The 23,361-nt window shown below is 35.0% G+C and overlaps 1 protein-coding gene across 15 annotated transcripts in view; it reads right to left on the bottom strand.

The window, feature by feature from the left end:
- PEX5L (peroxisomal biogenesis factor 5 like) overlaps window positions 1–23,361 on the bottom strand; it is a 622,944-nt gene that overhangs the window by 434,868 nt on the left and 164,715 nt on the right. For all 15 annotated transcript variants that reach the window (XM_072961590.1, XM_072961582.1, XM_072961619.1 and 12 more), the window contains one exon: window positions 1,166–1,271. The gene's annotated coding sequence lies outside the window, so the exon portion shown is untranslated. The remainder of the gene's footprint in view (window positions 1–1,165; window positions 1,272–23,361) is intronic.

The raw sequence follows: 23,361 nt of genomic DNA on the forward strand, positions 1-23,361 counted from the left end.
ATACTAGTGACACTGAGACAGAAATACATGGAAAGCATTCAGTTTTGGAGAAAAGGAAATAAGTGGTTCAATTTCAGTCATATTGCAAGCTCATGTCTAATAAACACTAAGGAGAAACTGGAGAAAATGTTCATGCAATTTAAATACAGATGATAATTTTTTAAAATATGAAACAGAGTATGTCTGCACAGTAATAGGACTGGAGGGTCAGAACTGTGTTGAACTAAACTAAGGACCATCAAATAAGGAGTGCTTCCATTTTCCATTCCTGATGGAATAAACACAATTGAAACAAAAACACACATCATTTTCATCATTATATAGCCATGGGAAAAGGAAGTGGGCAGGCTGGCATAATATTTTGTTATAGAAATAAAGATGTGGGGTGGCCTGCCCACAGTTACAGCCTTTTAAGACCTTCATTAGGTTTTATGCCTTTCTGTAATTCAAACCCTTGCACAAACCTAACATCCTTTCCTTATAAATCCTACCCACTCCAGTCCCATCCCCTACAACTTACTTCCAAAGAAAATGGTATGTATTTAGGGCACTCAGTGAGTAACAACAAAAGTAATGCCAGTGTGTCTTCCTGACAACAGCAGTTTTGGGAGCTTTAAGGCTGGTGAAGCCACAGGGAAGCTGAGCTGGAGACAGTTTTGGATCATGAATCATTTCCAAAATTGTGAGCTAAATTCTAATTGCAGAATCTTTAATACTGTGATATTACAATAATCTAAAAAGAACATAGCTGGATTCTCAGATGACAGGTGGAGCTCACAATTTCTGGCTGAAGACAACTTAATTTTGTAGTTAAAAATTGTGCAAATTTGATGTGGACATCACTGTAAGAGGATACATGTGGAACCCCATTAGGTTATTATTACAGTGACTTTTTTTCTGGCAGTAAGATTCACTTTATCCTTAGAATTCTGCAGCATATGGAGATCCCCTACAGGGAAATTTCTCCACACAGAAACTTTCTGGATTAGCTTAATTTACTAAAAGTTTAGCTTTTAGTTTTATCGTAAACAGCAGCATCATTAAAACCCTACAATTTGGCCTGAACCTGCATTTACAGTCTTAACTCTTCACTTACCTTAAATTCACACATGAGCCCATGTGTTCCCGCTTACTGCCCTCTGACCCTGGACTGCATTTTCCTTACCTTGTTCTGTCTTCCTTTCTTTTCTGAGCCCTTTGAGATGCAGCTTCTTCCATAAAACCTTGCTCTATCTCTATACTTTGAAGTCATTCTCACTCCTTCTGAATCCCTATAACAAACAGAGTAAATTAAGAGAAACTTTTGTAAACTGTAACACACTTAACAAATGTTTGATACATTATTATGATACTTTGCGTCTCCTAATTCTATTGGGAATTTTTTTGTTTATGAACTTTTATTCACCTTGTGTTTCAGGGGACCCCAAGACTACCCCTAGGTTCAACAATCTACTAGAAGAACTCATAGAACTCAGAAAAGCTATTATATTCATGGTTGCAATTTGTTACAGAGAAAGGATACAGATTAAAGGATCAGCAAAAGCAAAAGCTGCATAGGATGGAGTTCAGGAGAACCAGGTGCAAGTTATCCTCTCCCATTAAAGTTGTAGAGACAGCACTTAATTCTCCCAGGAACAATGTGCAACAAGGTATATGATATATTGTCAACCAGAGAAGGCCACTAGAACCGTGGTGTCCAAGGTTTTTATTAGGAGTTGGTCACACAGGCATTCCATGCTTATGTGACTTAACTAACTATTCAGTCTCCAACCTCTCCTGCACCCTCCAGAGGTCAAACTGACATAGCATGGCTCTGGGTCGCAAGAGAATAAAAACAGGTATTTACTATAAATTTCATTGTTGGCATTAACTATCTTGTACAGTCCAAGGGTTCAGGTATACAAAGATACTCTTTTCAGGCAAAACATTCCAAGGGCTCAGAGGGTGTCCCCAAGGAGCTAGTCAAGGCCCAGTCCTTTCTCTGGAATATGCAGGACTTGAGCATGCCAAGCCCACTGACTACATACCTTGTTTGGTAATATTCAGCTGTCCAACCACACTTAATGATTCTTGGGTGTCAGTGTAGGATCCAAACTGTCTCCCTTGTATTTAGTTATTACTCAATAAATATTTGCATTTTTGCATCATTATATATCTTCTATTCATATAGCAGATATATTGTTCAGCCTTTGTTATAGCTTTTCTCTGAATGTTGATTCTTAGCCAAATCTCCTCTTTATCACAATGACATATTTCTATAGATATTTCATCTAAAATCATGGAGTTAGAACTATAGAGTGACATTATTTAACAGAAAGTGGGGATATGAAATGTGTACAGTGCTTATTTGCATTGTAAAACTAGAAGAAATAAATTTGAAACCTGAGGTGTTTCTATGAGGCCTGATGAGTTCCCCCATCTATTTAGAATAAGAGGCTATGCTGAATATTGCATGTATATTTTGATATTTATATCAAGTGGGAACTAAAAAAAGAAGTCACATCCATTATAAGTAGCCACAGTTAATATTTTTAAAGAAAGATAAAAATGATTAGCTTTATGGAAACAAATATGCTTTAGCTAAAAATATTGTATTGAAAAATATTAAACCAGCTTCAAAGCTGGAGCCTGTCTGGAGTGAGAGGCAGACTAATGTCATGATAAAAGGATGTAACCTGGTATCAAGACTCCTGTTATGATAGAAGACACCTATAGGAAAACCATATTTCCCAGCTGTCCTGACATTTAGGTTGAGATCATTTCGTTAATTCTCTCATGTGGAATCTAATGTGTCACTTTTAGTTCCAGAAGGCTAAAAGCAAGTGGAGGCTACATGTTCCATAGGGTGGGACTGCTGGACCTCTACTAGTCTTTGTAAGAGAAGAAACAAATATTTGTGGTAAAGCCACTGCAATTTCAGGTCTTTTTTACTGCAGTCAAGCCTAGCGTGGCCCCACTGTTGTACCCAGGTCATAGTAACAACCCTGCAATTAGCAGTAAACCAAAGGCAATATGTGCCAGCTCTTCAGCTTTCCGCTCACTGATGTATAAGATGCACAGTCCAGACTAGCTCTCTCTAAGGTTCCTCTTCACTATAAATACAATTGTTAATTGTTAATTGCCTTTTGTATACCTCATTCTTTTTATATCCATCGTTAAGATAACTAAGTTGGTTCCCTTCATTCTTACCTGCAGTCATGTTTGTGATATCAAAAAATGAGAAAACTTAGTTCACCATAGTTCATGGAACTCCTTCAGCACAAAACAAAAGCAAAGAACGTTCTGCTGGGGTGCTTCACAGTGTCAGCACTGGCTCTGATGATAACAAGGGTTTCTCCCGGCAGTGCTACTGTCCACTGTGACACTTAGAGTCAGTTCTGAATTTCCTTAACTATATTTGAAAATGTCTGGTTTCTATCTGAAAGGGGAGTTCACTGTACCTTTGAAGCAAATATGTAAGTATTACTAAACCAATTGTACTTTACAACTGCTTTTAAAACATTTAAGTGCTGAACAGATAGTGTGGCAGATGATCTGTGGTTTCCTGGACATCATTGCCTACCCATTTCTACATCTCTTCTGTATCACAGGTAAGACATCCAAACTACGTTTCCCAGAATCCCCAGCAACATAAGTCAGATTCTGACGATGAGAAGCACTTAGAGTAGATTTGGAATCTGGAAGAGAAGAAGCCAGTAGTCTCTGCTGGCATGTGAGCAGATGCAGGAGGCTAGCAGAGGCCTCGGACAAACTCCAGAGAATCATTCACTTCAAGACCCCAGCTGGAATAACTTAAAAGTAACATCCGTTTTTCTGATTGAAACCTGACCGATACAGATAGCAACTGTAACATTAGTGAAGAACCTAAGATCTTCTTCGAATTATTTACAATAGAGTAGGAATAAAAAATTAAATTTTATTGAAAGATCAGAATATTTTCAACCCTTTCTCTTAAAATCCATTTCAAACTATACTAAAGAAATTTTTATTTGATTGCAGTTTAATTCCCTTTTGATTATATTTAATGTTCTTTCTTTATCTTTCTTTCTCTTTAAGCCTAGTGTTATTTTTGAACTATTGTATAGGCTCTTAAAATGAAGCTGGAAATAATGAATGCCCACCAAAAGAAAATTTAAATTATCTGTTATAAATTGTACTTGGCCTGTCATTATAGATTCTTAAAGGTGCCTTAGCAGAGATAGAATACCAGAGAGACTAATTTTTAAAATATTTCCCCAAGATACCATAAATCTGCCAATTAAGTCAAGAAACATTTATTGAGCACCTATACTGGTTGTGCTCTCTAGAAACTGAAAATTTAGTCGGCAAGAAAAATGCAAGCATGGAAATGTAGAAAACAATAAAACATATTTAAATAATACTTCAAGACAACAGTCGAAACGTTGCAAGGTAATGAATGAGTCATTGCTCATATCATTAACCAGAAGACTCAGAGAACCTGTAGGGTCCTCCCACACACATTTCCCCTGCCTTGATAAGGAAATTAATCTGTTCATATTAGTTTGAGTGTTAAATATTGCACAAGAAACCATGATTAAGGAACCATGATCACCCTACAAAATATTTCCAACTGGTTTGAGATGTTACCAGGAGAGGTCTTCAGGCTTGACAATGGACCAGATGTCAATGATAAATTAAGCCCATTCAAGACAGAAACCACCTACCTATCAATATCCTCTCTCATAGTCAATTCCTCTTTTACCTTTAATACTTCTGTTTTAAACTTTGCATTGAGTGAGCCTTGACTTTATGTACAGAACTTCACTCATTAGTGGACTGGAGAAATCACCCTCACTACAGCACAGGCTGAGAAAGAGTTAAATTAAAAGAGAAGGAAAACAAAGAAGATCACAAAGCCTGCCCTAGTTACCTCAACTCACCTGCTCTCCCTTTATCCATATGCTCACGGCACTTTCATCTATTATATGTCCATTTGTCCTTTTTACTCCTTAATGATACGGAGTATATTTATCCCTTGAGTATGGAGACAAGCACAAACGGTCCTTAAGTTTTTCTCCAGTTCTGTATTCCTCCCACTTGCTAATTCTATCCTTAGTCAAACTCCAAAAGTAATCCAGAATTCAGGGAGGGGGGAATTTGGCTTGATTCCAACTTTCTGGGTTTTATCACCTGGGAAGTAAATAGTCAAGTAGAAGATTTGCAATTCCTGTTTCCCATTCCTGTCCTATTGGCAGGGGATGCTTCCAGGGGGGAAAAAAAAGATGACCTGGTCAAATATCCTTGTAAATATGCTAAGGCTAATGACTTCTAGCAAAGTAATGGCATTTACTAACAGTACAGTCCTCATCTGTAGCAGGATATACCTGTTATAGGATTATTTATGATAACATACCTGGCATCTATGGATTTATAGACATGGCTTCCTAGAAAATGTCACAGAAACTATGGAACTCTCTGAGTATAAAATAGAGTATAAAATGTCATGGCCCAAATAGCTCTTTCTCCATAAGTGACTTAACTGTACACCTCATTGGAGATCTGGGACCAGGAAACATCCTGATGCAGCCAAAAAAAAGACCCAGTAAGGTGCACTACTTCAGATGTCTTCCTCTGTTTCACCTGTGTCTCATGATTACTTGTGTCTGAAATCATTAGTAAAACTTGTTCCTGGCCAGAATCTCTGATTTGTGTGTCCAATTTGATAATCCAGTTCTTTGTATTATCTCACCATCTAATCACACTTCTGCTTCTCTGACTCTAGCCTTGCGCCCAGCCTTGAAAAAAGTACTCTACTTAACTCTTGGGATCCCATCCCTTCTCTACATCCTAGCTCTGCTAACTAGCTCTTCTCTGATTTCTGTCTCCTGAAACCCTCTCTTGATAAACTTGACGACCTCAGACTTTGCAGGACTAAAGTCCTGCATTTTTCATGCTAGTCTCTACCAGAGATTTGAGGGTTGTTGTTGTTGTTGTTGTTTCAACAACCTAGCACAATGACTATCAACTTTGTGTCTGTGGAAAGATATGACTGATTTGACTTATATCCCTGACTCTTAAGAATAGCACCCACTCCTGGAGTTAGTGGGCTCTTTCCATATTTTGAGTCTCATGTTGTACCCACACTGGGTCCCTTGTATGCTGAATCTTCCAGAGGGCTCTGCCAACCTTAGATACTATGTTCTGATATCTCTTCAACAACCATGGCTGGCCTTCTTCCCACCTAGATAGTAACAGTAATTGCAGGTTCAGCCCTCCTCTATCGGCTCCTGTTATGCCCTTATATGTGATAGGTACTGTATCCTACAATTAATTTATATCCCACCTAGTCCACAGAACACATAATAGATATATAATAACTGCTCGTGGATAGAGATAAGACAAAGAACCCACATAATGACTACAAATTATTTATACTTTCTATGTACCAGGCATAGTGTAAGGAACATTACTCTGTGTAATTTTTGCATTTTTATTTTTATTTTATTTTTTATTGAAGTGTAGCTGATTTACAGTGTTAGTTTCAGGTGTATAGCAAAGCAATTCAATTATACATATACACATATACATATTTTCTTTTTAGATTATTTTCCATTATATGTCTTTATAAGAAATTGAATATAGTTCCCTGTGCTATAAAGTAGGTCCTTGTTGTTTATTATGTAATGTGTATCTGCTAATTCTGAACTAATTTATCCCTCCCCCACCCTTTCCCCTTTGGTAACCACTTTGTTTTCTATGTCCATGAGTCTGTTTTTGGTTTGTAAATAGAATTGTATCATTTTTTTTAGATTCCACATATAAGTGATATCATATGATATGTATTTTTCTCTGTCTGACTTACTTTACTTAATATGATAATCTTTAGGTTCATCCAGGTTGCTGCAAATGGCATTATTTCATTCTTTTTATGACTGAGTAATAGTCCATTGTATATATATCCACATCTTCTTTATCCAGTTATCTGTTGATGGACATTTAGATTGTTTCCATGCCTTGGCTATTGTAAATAGTGCTGCTATGAATATTGGGGTGCATGTGTCTTTTCATATCATAGTTTTCTCTGGATATATGCCCAGAAGTGGGATTGCTGGATCATTGATAAGTCTGTTTTTAGTTTTTTAAGGAACCTCCATATTGTCCTCCATAATAGCTGCACCAATTTACATTCCACCAACTGTGTAGGAGGGTTCCTTTTTCTCCTACTGTATATAATTTTAAATCCTAAAAAAAATTCTGCAAATGGACTATTATTTTAGTGATGAAGAAAATGAGACTTAAAAATGATCTGATTTAGGGTATGAAGAAAGATGACACAGGATTCCTGTGACCTAGCAGAAACAAAGGAAGGAAAAGCATGTGACAGAAATCATGTCATATTAATTTCTTTCCTAGTTCATTTAAATTCTTTGTGAAGAGGGTCTCACTATTTTTTAAACTGCTTTGTTTCCTATTTATTGTTTTTCAACATAATGAAAAAATTCAATTTAGTCATGAGCCACATGGTTTTCATTTGGAGGGTCCAAATTAGAAGTCACATAGCTCCAGACCCACCTCAGAAAAGTTATTTACAATTATTTGCACTGCAATCCTGTCAGTAATGGATTTTCACACTCATTCATGGAACTTAATTCAGAGGCTCAAGGGAGAAGTTCTGTTTTTACATTTAACCACTGAAAAGAAAGCATATTTGGTATACTTGGCAGAATATCTTCAAAAATGAACATGGAAATGTACTGATCATTAGTCAAAAAAGAACATCTGCCTATTAATTCAGATAAATGTAGAAACTCATCTAACCAATTCTGAGGTCTTTGAGAAACCCAAATTCATTCCTTTAGTCACTAGACACTAGATATATTTTGGCACTATATCTTAATCTCCTGAGATATATATATATTTTTTTTCAGTGCCCAGGAAATATACATTAGTTATTTAATAATGTTTCTTAACAAATGTTTGCCAAGTAAGCTGAAAACATCTTGCCTCTGGAGGAGGAAGGGATGGACTAGTGAGAGAAAGAAGGAATGTAACAACCTTTCATAATTTCTCCTTTTTCTAAGCTCCTGTAGCAACTATTAGATGTAATTCATTTAGCCAACGAACACTTATTTAATATCTACTATGTGTTCAGAGAGGAATAAGAGGTGGTAAGAAAGACATTATCTCTGTCCTTTTGAAACTTACAGCATAGTAGGGGAGACAGTAAACAACCACAAAGACTAAAAAGAAAAGTGCTATATAGGGAAAGCAAAAGATGCTATGAGACCAGTTAACAAACAGACCTAACCTAATACAGAGAGTCTGGGAAGGCATCCATTAGAAAGTGATACTGAAGCTAAAAAGAATGGGAATTAGCCAGGCTTCAAAATGTGTTAAGGAGGCTGAAGGAGGATTAAAAAGATCTAAGGAATTTTTGAAACTTTATAAAGTTTAACTATATAACCTGAATCAAAAGAAAATAAAAAATTAAAACAAATATTGAACTCTTTTTAGTAGACTTATTTTTTATAGCAGTATAGCAATTCTGAAACTTTTTGAGTGTATTGTAGAAGAGAAAAATTAAGTAAACATATTGACGTTAGGAACGAGGGTTCTCACTGCAAAAGGGAGATATAAATGGAATAAGGGTAGTAAAGAAAGAACCCTATGGAGTTTGCATTGGAATGGGAGATCTCAGTATTAATGTGTATGCATGTGGTGGAGAGTATGTATTTCGTAGCTTTCTTTGCTGAAAAGAAGCAATAAGACCCATTAGCAAGGAGTAGAACTAGCACACAGATCTCCATTTCTAAATAACTTTCCACACTTAAAAGGATCCAGAGCTCCTTCGAAAATAAGAAAGGTGCTAAAAATTATAGAGATGTGATAAAGGGACCAGAACCCCTTTAAAAGAGGCCCACTGGCCACATCTGCAGCAATTTAGCATCAAACTGAAGACAGTAACTCACTGAGTAAAATAAGAATCCATGACTCCATATTGATGATGATAATGATGACAGACAGTAGATAGATAGACAGAAGAAAAAGTTGCTACTTATAATAACCAGAGGGAATAATGAATTTAGAAAATTATAATTTTTATATTCATAATATATGTAAAAAATTGATTCAGGCAAAATCAATAACTAGCTGATTACTATAAAGCTTTGGAGGTAAGGGCTATTGAAAAGAGCAATAACCAGCAGAGTCTGGCATCAGGTAAAACTTACCTATCTATCTATCTTTTAATTTTTATTATACATATATATGTATTTATAATTATTATTTATAGAATTTAAACTTATCTGTCAAAAAAAAACCCTTCTGAAAGAACACCCTTGGTTTCCATCCATGAATTGACACAGGAGGAGAAATGTGCATCTCACCACATGCAATGTTTCAATGCAAACCCAAATGGCAAGTACCAAGCATGACCATTTGTTCTGTTACACAATATAGGCACAGAGCCCAGGGCCTCTGAGCTTTTGAAGGGCTTACACGAACACTGGAAACATGAAAAATATATATGCCTTGGTTTCAAAATATGAAAAGAAGTGAAGTCTAAATCTATAAATAATTAAACATTTAAATAAATTATAACATGCCAACTTAATTCTTAGAATTCACATTGTCTTTATATTTGAAAGCAATTTTTAGGTTAGACTTTCTGACTTAATTAGGAATTCCCTAGTCTATATAACTATTGTAAAGAAATCAGAACTGATTTTACCTAAATGAATTACTTAAAACTCTGTCTTCTACCATCTTCTACAGGGCTTTCTCCTACGTAATGATGGTATCAGTTAAGACAGGTGAGGTAACATGGATGAACATTTCATTTATGCACAACGAAGTTGGTAGAGAATACAACATCCTTGGTAAGCAAGGTGTTCCTAAGCTTGCAGGCCCTAATTTAACCCAATATCCCAAATTATTCTTACGCTTATCCTTTGTTGAATAAACTCTTTCCAAAATCGCAAAAACTTCCCTCCAGATTGGGGGAGGGGGTAATATGTGGTTCCACCTCTAATTATTAATTTTGTTATTTTCATGGAAGCATTTCACAGTATAATAACATTATTATAATGTAGGGTTTAGTTACCAAAGTAGCCAGAAGGGGTGACTGTGCAGCTTCTTAGTTAGATCCTCTCCTCTGTTTGGTCAAAATTTAACTGTGTTCTTGATTCACTCTTCTTGTGATGGCAAGAACACTACAGTTTTCAGTTTCCTTCTCCTTATTTTGTGCATTATTAACAGATATTTCCAACCTACACACTTTTTCTTGAATGTATTAATAATGCATTCTATTTTACCTATCAAGCATTTATACCTTTTTCTTCTTCAACATAACAAATCCTCTTTTTGATCAGTTTTGCCACTTGATAGTAGTCAAATAACTCCAAAATGAGGATTTGTAATGTTTTCCCAATCTAACTGGTAAAAAACATATTTAATATGGTATGTGAGATATGCTGATATTTTGATACAATACAGCTTTGGACTTCTAAAATAAGTGGGCCTGTGGCCTTTGAAGGTCTTTAAATGGCCCCAACATAAATAGTGAGCTAGAGAGTTCATACAGTTATTCAACAATTAGTTGAGAGTCCACTATATTCTAGAAGCTCTATTAGGTATTACGGGGCATACAAATAACTAGTAAGTACTACTTATGTCTCTTAGGAGCCAACAACATAGTAAGGGAGTATGCAAGTGGCTGAGTAATTGTTTATTGATATTTGTTCTCATTCTTTAACACATCAATAAGCTACTATCAGAGCGTGCCTTCAGTTTGATGGACCATGGAACTGAGCTTCTCCAGCGGCATGTGGGCAGGAGGCATGCCAGCACTTCCACACATGGCCACTGAAGCCTCATGTAGATATCCTCACTCTCTCTTTTTGTCTTACCCTGCTGACTGGATGTGGAGGATCCAGTGGAGGCTTCTGAAGCCTGAGGGGCTAGTGGTTGCACTAAATGGAATAAGCCTAGATCGCCGAATAACTGCATGTACCAGAGTCCCTCTCCCTCATGGTTACGTACCATAAGATGAGCAAGAATTAAACTTTGATTCTTTATAACACTGAAATTAAAGGTAGTTTGTTACAGCAGTTCGTATATCTTGAATAACATAGGGAGATTACATTTAATGTCACATAACTTCAGTTTTTAAAAACTGTTACAATACAGAAGTTTGAAGTGCTAGAAATAATTTCAGTTTGGAAGGGTGAAATAGGGATGGTCATTCTAACAGTGAGTAATAATATCTGAGGCAACTGCTGATAGACTGCCACAGTCCCCACCACGTACAAATCTCCCTCTTCTTGTCTCTCCTCTCTTATCATTTACTTGAATGTGTATCTTCCCATTTCATTTTTCTTTCATCTTAGCCTTAGTTTTTCAAGATCTGAAAATAAGCCCCTTATACCACATTTTATCTATCTTTCTAGGTTTATATTTTTTAATTTACTATCATCTTTTATGCATAGATATTATTCTGTTAATTATATATCATTCCCATTTCCATTTAACTAAGTCCTCTAGGGCATACAAAGCTTTGTTCACATGTATTATCTGAGTTATTTTATGTATTTATTACTAAATATTAACTCTCTGCCAAGTACCAGTCTTAGGGAGAGAGACAGATTGTAGGAATTGGTTTAATGGTTAAAGACATGAACTTCTAGGTCATATTTATTTTGAGTTTAAATCTCTGCTTTACCACTTACTATGTGACCTTGGATAAATTATTTAAGCCTTAAGTTTCTTATCTCTAAAGCAGCAATATGCCTGCTTCATAGAACTGATATATGGCTTAACTGAAATAGTATACAGAAACACCAAGTTTATAGTGGAGACCTAATAAACGGTAGTTACCAATATCATTATTACCATGGTTACAACCAATATTAGTATATCTGACTTTTAAAAACCCTACCGACAAGGAGGCCTGTATCTAGTAATGGCCCTATAATTGGTCATAATCAGTAAAACAAGGGAAAAGATAGGACTGTGGGATGCATCTGGGCAGAGCTACAGATACCTACACAGGCAGCACATCAGACCTCTGTAAGTACATAAGCCCCACTTGCTTTCAGACTCCCCTCCTCTGGGGCAAAGCCTTCAATGTAGGGAGAAGGGAAGACACACACATAAAGGGAAGTGAGCCAGCTTGAGCCCAATTCTCAGGGCTTTGCTCCAGCAACTTGGGAGCAGACTCCACCCTTGCAGGGAAGTGAGGACCACTGAGCAGAGAGGAAGTCCCATGTCACACCCAAAGCAGACCCTAGCTCCTCCATCACAAATCATGCCTCCAACCAAGATGGCCAGCACATCCTGAAGAAAGGTGAGACTAATGTCTGCATCAAACCCTGTCCTTCCACAAAAAGCACTGGACAAACACAATCTACACAGGGACGCTCCCACTTAAGATCACTCCTAAAAAACCACAATAGGTAATTGTTTCACCTAAATTCAGAGACAGAGAAAGTTAAGTAAAATGAAAAGACAGAAGAATAATTCCCTATTGAAAGAGCAAGAGAAAACCACCAGGGAAAAAATAATAAAACAGAGATAAACTGTTTACTAGACAAATAATTTAAAATATTGATAATAAAAATGCTAACTGAATTAGAGAAAACAACTGACCTAAACATGGGTCCTTTTAACAAGGAACTAGAAAACATAAAGATGACCAATCAAAAATAGATAATTCAATATCTGAGATAGAAAGCACTCTAGAAGCAATAAATAGCAGACAAAATGATACAAAAGAAAGCATAAGTGATCTGGAAGTCAGAATATCAGTAATCATCCAACTGGAATAGAAGACAGAAAGACAAATTTAAAAAATGAAATCAGCATATGAGATCCATGGGATAACATAAAATGTGCCAACATTCACTTTAAAAAGTCTCCAGAAGAAGAGAGAAAGAAGGGTATTGAAAATGTATTTGAAGAAATTATAACTGAAAACTTCCCAAATCTAAAGAAGGAAAAGGTATCAAGGAAGCACTGAAGGTCCTAAACAAGATGAACGCAAGCAGACCCACACCAAGACATATCATAATTAAAATGGCAAAAGTTAAAGATAAAAAGAGAATTCTAAAAGCAGCAAGAGAAAAAACAAAGAGTCATATACAAGGGAATAGTGGTATATCAGCTGACTTTTTAGCAGAAACTTTGCAGGCCAGAAGGGAGTGGCATGATATAGACAACGTGATGAATGGAGATACCTGCAGCCTAGGTATTACGTAGAATAGGAGGAGAGACATAAAAACCTCTCACACAAACAAAAACGAAAAGGATTCAGCAACACAAAACCTACCCTAAAAGAAACATTAAAGAATCTTCTCTAAATGGAAGAAAAGTATCTATGGGAAAGGGAAAAATCACCACAGAAAAGGCAAATATATAATAAGGATTGCAGATCACTTAAATAAGCCAGTACATAGATTTAAAAGACAAAAAAAAAAAAGTAAAAACAACTATAGCTACAAAAAACAGTAAAGGGTTAAGCATGAAGTTGTAAAATATGATATCAAAAACACAAAATGTGGAGGAGGGGAATTAAAAATGTAGACCTTTTAGAATGTATTTGAACCAAAATGACTATCAGTTTAAAACAAGCAAATACAATTAAGGGTCAACATATATGAACCCCATGGTAACCACAGATCAAAAACCTACAATAGACACACAGAAACTAAGAAAGAAACCTAAGTATACTACAAAAGAAAATCATCAAAACACAACAGGAGAAACAAACAAATGAACAAAACCCAAGAAATGAACAGAGAAAAACTACAAAAACAATTGGAAAACAAGGAATAAAATGTCAATACATACACTATCAATAATTACTTCAAATGTCAATGAGCTAAATGCTCCAATCAAAAGACATAGGGTGGCTGACTGGGAAAAAAAAAGAGCCTTCAATATACTGCCTACTAAAGATTCACTTTAGGGCAAAAGAAAACCACAGACTGAAAGCGGAGGGATGGAAAAAGGTATTTCTTGCAAACAGAAACTATAAGAAATTAGGGGTAGCAATATTCATATTGGACAAAATTGACTTAATAAAGGCTATAACAAAAGACAAAGATATATATATAGATATCTATATATATTTATATATATTTGCAGAAATCTATTTCATTTCTATACACTAACAATGAAATTTAAGAAAGAGAAAATAAGGAAATAAACCCAATTACTATCACTTCCAAAAGAATCAAATACCTAGGAATAAACCTACCTACAGAGGTAAAAGACTTGTACTCAGAAAACTATAAGACACTGATGAAAGAAGAAATTGAAGATGACACAAAAAGATGGAAAGGTATACCATGTTCTTGGATTAGAAGGATTAATATTGTTAGAAACACAGCTTTTTTAGGTTCAATATGATAAACTCAATTGCAGTCTTAATGTTGGCCAAAAGGAGTCACTTCATTTGGTTCCCACTTTCTTTTGGTATGACTCCATTAGTCTTTGATAGATTCTTTGCTTTTCAGCACGATGAAATATTACAGGTTCATCCTGAACATTCCTGTCCCACATATGGAATCAGCCATTTCCCCCAAGGAGCTCTGACTCCTTTTAGCAGAGGAATTTCAACACTACAATTTAGGCATTCTGAATGCTCACTGCTCCTGAGTCGTCATACCTCCATGCCTTTTCAGTGGACACAGTTGGGAAACACTTATTTTTATAAGATAAGAGAAAAAAAGTCATGAGTTCTGCCTAATATTTCCAATTGAAATTTAAAGTCACAGGACTTTTACTTAACATCATTGATTCTCGAGCTCTGTCTCTGAAAATCTTGATTCTTAACAACATTAACATAATTACTTATTTGATTTTTCCTATTATATACACATATATGTATGCTCATATACTCAAAAAAAATCATTGATATTACCACTAACAATACAAATTTTTGACTGTAGGTTAAGATTTCTTTGCATTTCAGTACCTACAGTCAAAATGCTGCCTTTTAGGTCAGTGAAGTAATTATTTTCTATGAGTGTTTACGTTCCAAGATGTACTTTTAAATTCTCACTTGTCAAGATTCACTATAACTTATTGTTCTGCCCTAAAACAATGACTTGTATTGTTAATATTATTAAATGTTTATATATTTATCATTATTGTTTCTATTGGTTGGGGCCATTTAGAGGTTGTGTCTTTCAGTAGACGGAGATTATGTCGGCCTTAGCCATTAGTTCTCGTCTTTAGATCATGGGGCTAATTTATCATCTTGAACACACTGCTAAGCCTTATTCCTCCTTGGTTATTATGTGTGATCATTAATCCCAATTCACAGCTCAGTTCTCCTCCTGACTGGTTGTAATGTGTGACCACCAGTACTGACCCTAGTGTAACTGATACTTTTACCAGGATTGTAGGATTGTACTCGTGGTTCCGTGTGTCTGGATGGAAATAAGTACCTATTTATGCTTTATAAACAAATGTAGAAGTAACAACACATCCAAATATATTAGCATTCCCCTGTTTTTTTTGGTAAATACAAAAATTAGACATGCCCTATTCCATTTACTCTTCCTTTTTTGTTATGACTGTTTTGTATACTTACATTATTATAAAAACTCGTGGCCTTACACAGACCACTTCTTCCAACTAGTCACAATAATCATCATCATTATTATTTTGATGCTTATATTATCACAACTTTATCCTTTTAGCACTGCTACATGTCCTTTAAATAAAATAATATAAATATATAAATAAGTAAAATACCCTTGTTTTCTGGCAATGAGTTTTTCCAGAACTATCTAAATTATTCTTGCCCTGAGACCTGGAATAAGCTATCCCAAAGAGTCTTGGTTCCTTTAAGAGGAGAGTAATATTTGTATCAGGTACAATCTCTGTCCCACCCTTTCCCCTTGGCTTTACTGTTTCAGTTATCACTCGCAGCTTTCCCAGAAGGTTAGCATTCTGCTTCTCCCTTCCTGAGGGCTTCTTCTGGTAGCTTGGTTTAGCTTCCTGATTGGCAGGCTGGAAGTGCCAGGGAGTTAACACCACTTGGGAGCAGCATTCAGTTCAACCAAAGACTCAGGAACTCTGAATACATAGACTTCAACTCCCTCAACCACAGTTAGGATAATTCTGTGGCTTGAATTTCTCACTGACTCCCAGAGTTCCAAGTTAACTAGCAGTAATAACTAGCAAGATACGTATTCTCTATCAACTTCCTTCCCTTTCCTATCCCATTTTTTGATTCCTCTCTTTGCACTGGACTCTCTGCCTCAGTGTCTGCTTCTGGAGGAACCTACGTTACACAGGACTACTGTAATGTAACACAGTATAATGTTGCTGTAATGACAGAGATGGAAAATACAGGTCCTTACTCACTTTTATTTTCCAGTTTAAACTTTTATGTTGCAAGTCTCCACCTTTCTTATAATATGTGGTTTCACTGACTGATAAGACTTTCTTCTATTTCAATAAAGGGTTACTAATAAATGTCTGACAATAGCAATGTGATAATGATAGAGGTAACAGCTATGATCTGAATAACTGAACTTTTTCAAAGAATTCATTTAAATTCAGCTAGCATTTATGAGAGACTTATGTGTCAAACACTGGGCTAAGAGCTAGGAACATAAAAGTAAAAGAGCTGACATTAGTAAACAAATTAGATATTTGCCTGTCAGAAAGTTGGAGACTTAAAAAGGCCATGTTTTGACATTTATAATCCTATAAAGGTCACATTTTCACACAAGAATGGTTCTCTTGTAACAAAAAAAATGACTATTTAGGAGAAAGACAATGGTGTTTTTTTTTTTCTCCTTCATACTTAGGGATACTTGTGACAAGGAATTTTCTTATCCTGCCTCAAATCTTTTAAAAATCCTATTAACCTTAGAAAAAATTTTTTTACACAAGATGCTAAACTGAATTCATAATCAATAGCAACATGAGACTTCCATTAGCATTTAAAAAAATTAAAGCCTGACAGAAGTGTCTTCTCTATTTGACAGTTGTGTATTTTAAAGACTGCTGAGAAGCTAGTTTTAGGTGCAGACTAGACTGAACTTCACAGTATGCAGGGCAAATGTAAATTCAACACTAGGATATTTTAAAAATATATTTGCATTGATTATTTAGTTACAAGGAGGAAAACACACATTTCTTCTACTTACTTCTAGTCAATATAGAAATACATAATCAAACATAATTCACCAAGGAATATGTTCAGAATGAAACGTCTATGTAGGAGAAGTCCCTGGTTTCCCAACACTAGACTTAAACTTCTTTTGAAATTTACAATTAATTCTTCTAATTATTGGAATCTTCTGTGGTATTTATTTTTCAGAGAAACATCACTTATTATTGAAAACCTTGGTTTCTGCCTATTTTCTGTTCCCAAAACATACTCCCCTCATCTGATTCTTTTTATGATGTCAGTACTTTGAAAAATAATATGTGCTACTAACAATTTAGAAATATCTTTTATCCCTCTCCCCCAAAATGATGCTTAAGTATGTCAGTTTAAATAAATTAACATTTGACTGATACATTTGGCAGTAGCTACAAATTCACATGCCAATGCCTGGACTGATTCTACCAGAAAATATGGTGTATCCTTGTGTTTTCATGCTGCTAGTCAGCATTAAAGAGCAGTAAGATCTTGTTTTTTCTTGTTCTCATTTTTCAAAGTGACATCCGTGGGCATGTACCTAGTGTCCTAGTAAATACATATAAGTTTGATATTATACATTCAATACAGAATGCAGAAATAGGGGAGGAGTAGGAGAGACATTTTACTATTTATCAAGATATGAGTACTCATGCCTCATTTTCTTTATTTACATTTTTTTCTCCTTGCATTAATTCTTTTTCTCTTAAATAGAATTTTTTTAGAGCATTTTTAGGTTCACAGCAAAATTGAGTGGAAGGTACAGATATTTCCCATATACTCTCTGCCCCTACACATGCACAGCTTCCTCTATTAACAACATCCTCCACCAGCATGGTACATTTGTTACAACTGATAAACCTACACTGATACATCATAATCACTGAAAGTCCACAGTTTACAGTATGCTTCACTCTTGGTATTATACATTCCATGGATTTGGAATTTATAATGCCTTTTCCAAAATGTCATATAGTTGGAATCATACAGTATGTAGCCTTTTCAGACTGACTTCTTTCACGTAGTAATATGCATGTAAAGTTTCTCCATGTCTTTTTTATGGCTTGATGGTTCATTTCTTTATAGTAGTAAATAATATTCCATTTTCTTGATGTACCACAGTTTATCCATTTGCCTCCTGAAGGATATCTTGGTTAATTTCAAGTTCTGGCAATTATGAAGCAAGCTGCTATAAACATCTGAGTTTTTGTGAGGTTTTTGTGTGGGTGCAAATTTTCAACTCTTTTGAGTAAATACCAAGGAATGCAATTGCTGAATCATATGGTAAGAGTATATTTAGTTTTGTAAGAAGCTGCCAAACTGTCTTCCCAAGTGATTACCATTTTGCATTTCCACCAGCAACGAAAGGTAGTTCTTGCTCCACATCTCTGCCAGTGTTCTGTGTCATCAGTGTTTCACATTTTGACCACACTCTGATAGATATTTAGTGATATCTTGTTTTAATTTACATTTCCCTGATGACATAAGATGGGGAACATACTTCCATATTCTTATCTGTCACCTGTATATCTTGGCCCATTTTAAAATTAGGTTGTTTGTTTTCCTATTGTTGAGTTTTAAGAGTTTTTTGTTTGTTTGTTTGTTTTTGTTTTTTTTTTTTGTATATTTTGGGTAACAGTCCTTTATCAGATATGTGTTTTGCAAATACTTTCTCCCAGTCTGTGGCTTGTCTTCTCATTCTCCTGACAGTGTCTTTTGCAGAGCAGAAATTTTTTAATTTAATGAAAACCAGTGTATCAATTGTTTCTTTCATAGATTATACCTTTAATGTTTTAGCTGAAGTCATCACTAAACCCTAGGTTGTCTAGATCTTCTCCTGTTATTTTCTAAGAGTTTTATAGTTCTGTGTTTTACATTTGTCTGATCCATTTTGAATTAATTTTGTAAAGAGTGTAAGGTCCATGTCTAGATTCTTCTTTTCTTCTTTATTTTTTTTGCGTGTGGATGTTGAATGGTCCCCACACCATTTGTTGAAAAGACTATTGCTGCTCCATTTTACTGTCTTTGCTCCTTTGTCAAAGATCATTTAACTATATTTATGTGGTCTGTTTCTGAGGTCTCTAGTCTGTTCAAATTATCTATTTATCTGTTTATTCACCAATACCACACTATCTTGATTACTGTAACTTTACAGCAAGCTTGAAGTCAGGTAGCGTCAGTCCTCCAACTTTTTGTTCTTCTCTTTCAATATCTCATTAACTACATTGGGTCTTTTCCCTCTCCATGTAAACTTCAGAATCAGTTTGTTGATATCCCAAAAATATCTTGCTGGGATTTTGACTGAGATTGTGTTAAATCTACAGATCAAGTTGAGAAGAACTGACAACTTGACAATATTGAGTCTTCCTGTCCATGAACATGAAATATCTGCATTTATTTAGTTCTTTAATTTCTTTCATCAGTTTATAGTTTTCCTCATGTAGATCTTACACATATTTTTTAGACTTACACCTAGGTATTTCATTTTTGAGGTTGCTAATGTAAATGATACTGTGTTGTTAATTTCAAATTCTATTTGTTCATTGCTGGTATATAGGAAAGCAATTTACTTTTGTATATTAACTTTGTATCCCACAACCTTGCTATAACTACTTATTTGTTTCAATTTTTTGGCAATTCTTTCAGATTTTCTACACAGATGATGCTGTTATCTGTGAACAAAGACAGTTTTATTTCTTCCCAAACTGAATATTTTTATTTCTTTTTCTTATCTTATTGCATTATGTAGGAATTCCTCGTTGCTTTTTCTATCTCTTTTCCTTTCTAAAGATCAATTTGGTGAGAAAACAATTGGAATTATTTAGGCTTTTGATACAAAAGAAGCAAAATCTAAAATTTAACTTTAGATCTGAAAAGTTTTTTGAAGTTCTTATTGTCCAAAATTATTTCTAATATTGTATTAAATAGAAACTTAGACTGAGACATAGTTGTAGTACTAATCAGGGTAAAGAGATGAATGCCAGACATGAGTCTGTTGAATGTAACCATGAATATAGAGAGTTAGGGATAGTAAACATGTAGCATTCAGGCTGTCACTTTTCTGTCCTGAGCTCCTGTTGCTAATCAAACTCATTACTTTTACCTGCTGAGTTTAGAAAAGGTTTGCACAATGTTTCTAGCAGCACCATCCCTAGGTCAAGGTTGGCTTGAAATTATTGAAAGATTGAATGATTTTTAATTATTAAAGAATGAATTTACCACCCTTGAAGTACAATATAAACAGTTTACAGGATAAATTGCTTCTTTTTAATTTTCATGGTATACCTCAACCAGAATAAGGTGAATTTTCCCCTGGGCTCTAAAATTGAGAATGTTGCATCTGTTGCATAAAAACCTTGTGAGTTTCTTCCCTATCCTAATGATGACAAGAGAAAATAACCCCAACCCAAAATTAGTAAGAGCAATAAATCAGCTATTTAGGAAACGTATACTCAAGGGATAAACTGCTTTTCCTAACAAACCTATGTAATGACCATAGATAATGTTATCTCAAGTCAAGTTTAAGTCTTTGGGCACTGCAGATCACTTTGAGAAGAGCTTAAATGATATTCCCATTTATTTTTCTTCTCAGGTTTCTATGGAAACATCTTTTGAGGTGGCCTTTGCAGAAAGAGAAAATTTTGTTTTATTTTTAAATAACACGATAACAAGGGCTATTAATATGCAAAGCTAACATTCTTTATAGATTCATGAACCCAGGATAAAGTGTGATTTCCTCATATGTTTGTTTCCCAAGAAAGCCAGTGTCATAGAGCCAACACATGTGCATTTGAAGAAAATTATTCCTCATTTTTCAGTTCAGGAAATATATTGTTTACTTTGTTTCACTTTTAAAGCCACTCTATTTTCATGCAATATACACATTTAAGGAATAACAAATTTCACATATTGAAAATTTAATCAGGTTTTACTTTCAATCCTTCTTATATATTCTTAACATGGAATCTGTCATTAACAAATCAAAGCAAAATGCAAAACACGTACAAACACATATGGACACAGCTGTCTGTCTCAACTATAAAAATGAGATCCTCTTCTAAAGGTATAAACTGAGCACCTGAAAAGTAGGCTAACTCTCTAAAACAAAAATAGCACTTTTAGAACAAAGTGTTTATGTTCTTACAAAGTTTTACTTAGTGTAATTTCACAATTGAATGAAGACGTCTGTGTCTATCTTATCCATAGCATTTATATATATTTTAGATATTAATCATATCCAGTATTAGCCTGGTCTGTCCTCCCTTTTTGGTCAGTCTACAAGCAGCACGCCTCTACCCTTCTAATTATTTTAGTTTTTTCTTAAGGTCCATTTACGAGATTTGTAAATAACATCTCCGATGCAAACAGATAATTGCTTTATTCAAGAGTTAGGACAACTTCTCTTAAAAAAAGAAAAGTGGAGTGTGTGGTAAGCGACACAGAAGCATGCATCTACATTATTATGTATAACACTAACAATGTGTAAAAGTGATCAATCAAGATTAACAGAGTAATTACATTATTTAGATGCATTCAAGTAATGCTAGAGGAACACAGACAGATGCATGCAAGATGGCTGCCTTTCAAGCAGGATCGGAAAGAAAGGAAAGGTTGAGTCAGGAACTGCTATTCTAAGTTTCTTAGTACTATTGTACTTTTTAGACTACGTACACATATTGTTTTGCTAACAATTAAAAAAAGGAAACTGGCAAAGTAAAAGTAGGGGAGGAAACTCATCCCATATTCTTTTGCCCATGCAGGTATGTTCGGATATGTACAACTGACCAGGGTACTCAATTCATAAATAATATAGGGTCAAATGCAAAATGAGTAATTACATTGTCCTCCTCCTTTCAGTTACTTTATATCTCTTAATTTGAAAATGTTGAATAAGACAAGTTTCTCAAGAAGAAACCTTACTGTATCTTTCTCTATGCAGAAAAATATTCACTTATTCCTCCATTGGATTTTTGTCCCAAGCCATCTCTCTATAGCAAACATTAGTCACTCACCTCCCAATCCTATCATTCATGTTCCATAAATCCTTTTGCCTCTTCAGAGAACTCCAAATAAAGAGGCATAGTTTCTCCTTATGGTTACATTTATTTAAATACGTTTAAAATAATCCTTGCTGTAAATCCTACTCTCTTGTTCCATGAGGCACAGCTGTCTTTCCTGCACCATTTTTGAACAGTAAGTGTGCTTTGTTGAAATGGCCAGACTTTCTCTCATTTACCTGTATGACGTCATGCCTCATTGTTTTGCTCCCCTCGCAGCCAAGCCTTCTCTGGCCCACTTCTATACACTGTCTCAAAGCCTCTGCACCCAGAGCCCTGACCTACAGCTCCTGTGACAGTGCCTTCAGTCCTCTGTGAGAGCTGTGCTTCTGGATAATGTAAACTGCCACCCGTCCATTACTACCTCAAGCAGGTAGCCATAAAGAATCAAAATAAATTAACCTCAGCTGCTATGTGCTGCAGTATATTGTCCAGAAGTTGTTCCTAATTCCTTCTTTTCATAAAAATTTAAAGACAGCATGACACCAGCAGAGCAAACCATTCACCTTTATCCTCACAGTTAAAAATACATGTCCCAAGTGTATGTTTAAAATTGAGAAAATGAATTTTCTTTCAACTGGAATGGTTAAAATTTTTAAGACACAATAACAAGCTCTGAAAGTTGTAGGTTTCAAACAGGAGATGAGTAGTCAAAATCACTCACAAAATAACAATTTTTATTATAGAAACATCAGTCTGGTCTCTTAAAATGCAATATATGAAAAGCCAAATTTAGAAAATAAACTAAGTATTGTTTTGCAATATAAAAATTTTTTCGTTATTTAAAAATCTTTACCTCAAAATTGTTTTAGAAAATGAATTCCCCAGACATTTAAAATTTTCCTCTAGATCATTGACCACTCTAACTACTTTGATAAGAAGACAAAGAGCAGAGAATTTTAAATCTATTTTATTGTAAGGCATTGCTCAGATTTAGAAGACGTTTAGAAAACAAAATCACAAGTTATTGTATAAAGAAGAGGTCACAGATTTGTCTAAAAGCAGATAACTGGTCTCTAATCTTTTCCTCTTCTTTCCTTCTTTTTTTAAACTTTTTTGAGACAAAATTTAAAATTTCAGGAATCACATAAAAATCTGGTCTCCTGGCTTCTTCTCAGAAAAATCTGAGGACCTGGCAACTCACATTTCCACTGGCAACAGCAGCTAGAATACCCCAGTCCC

Source organism: Vicugna pacos, chromosome 1, assembly GCF_048564905.1.
Source record: "Vicugna pacos chromosome 1, VicPac4, whole genome shotgun sequence".
In the NCBI taxonomy this organism is placed as follows: Eukaryota; Metazoa; Chordata; class Mammalia; order Artiodactyla; family Camelidae; genus Vicugna; species Vicugna pacos.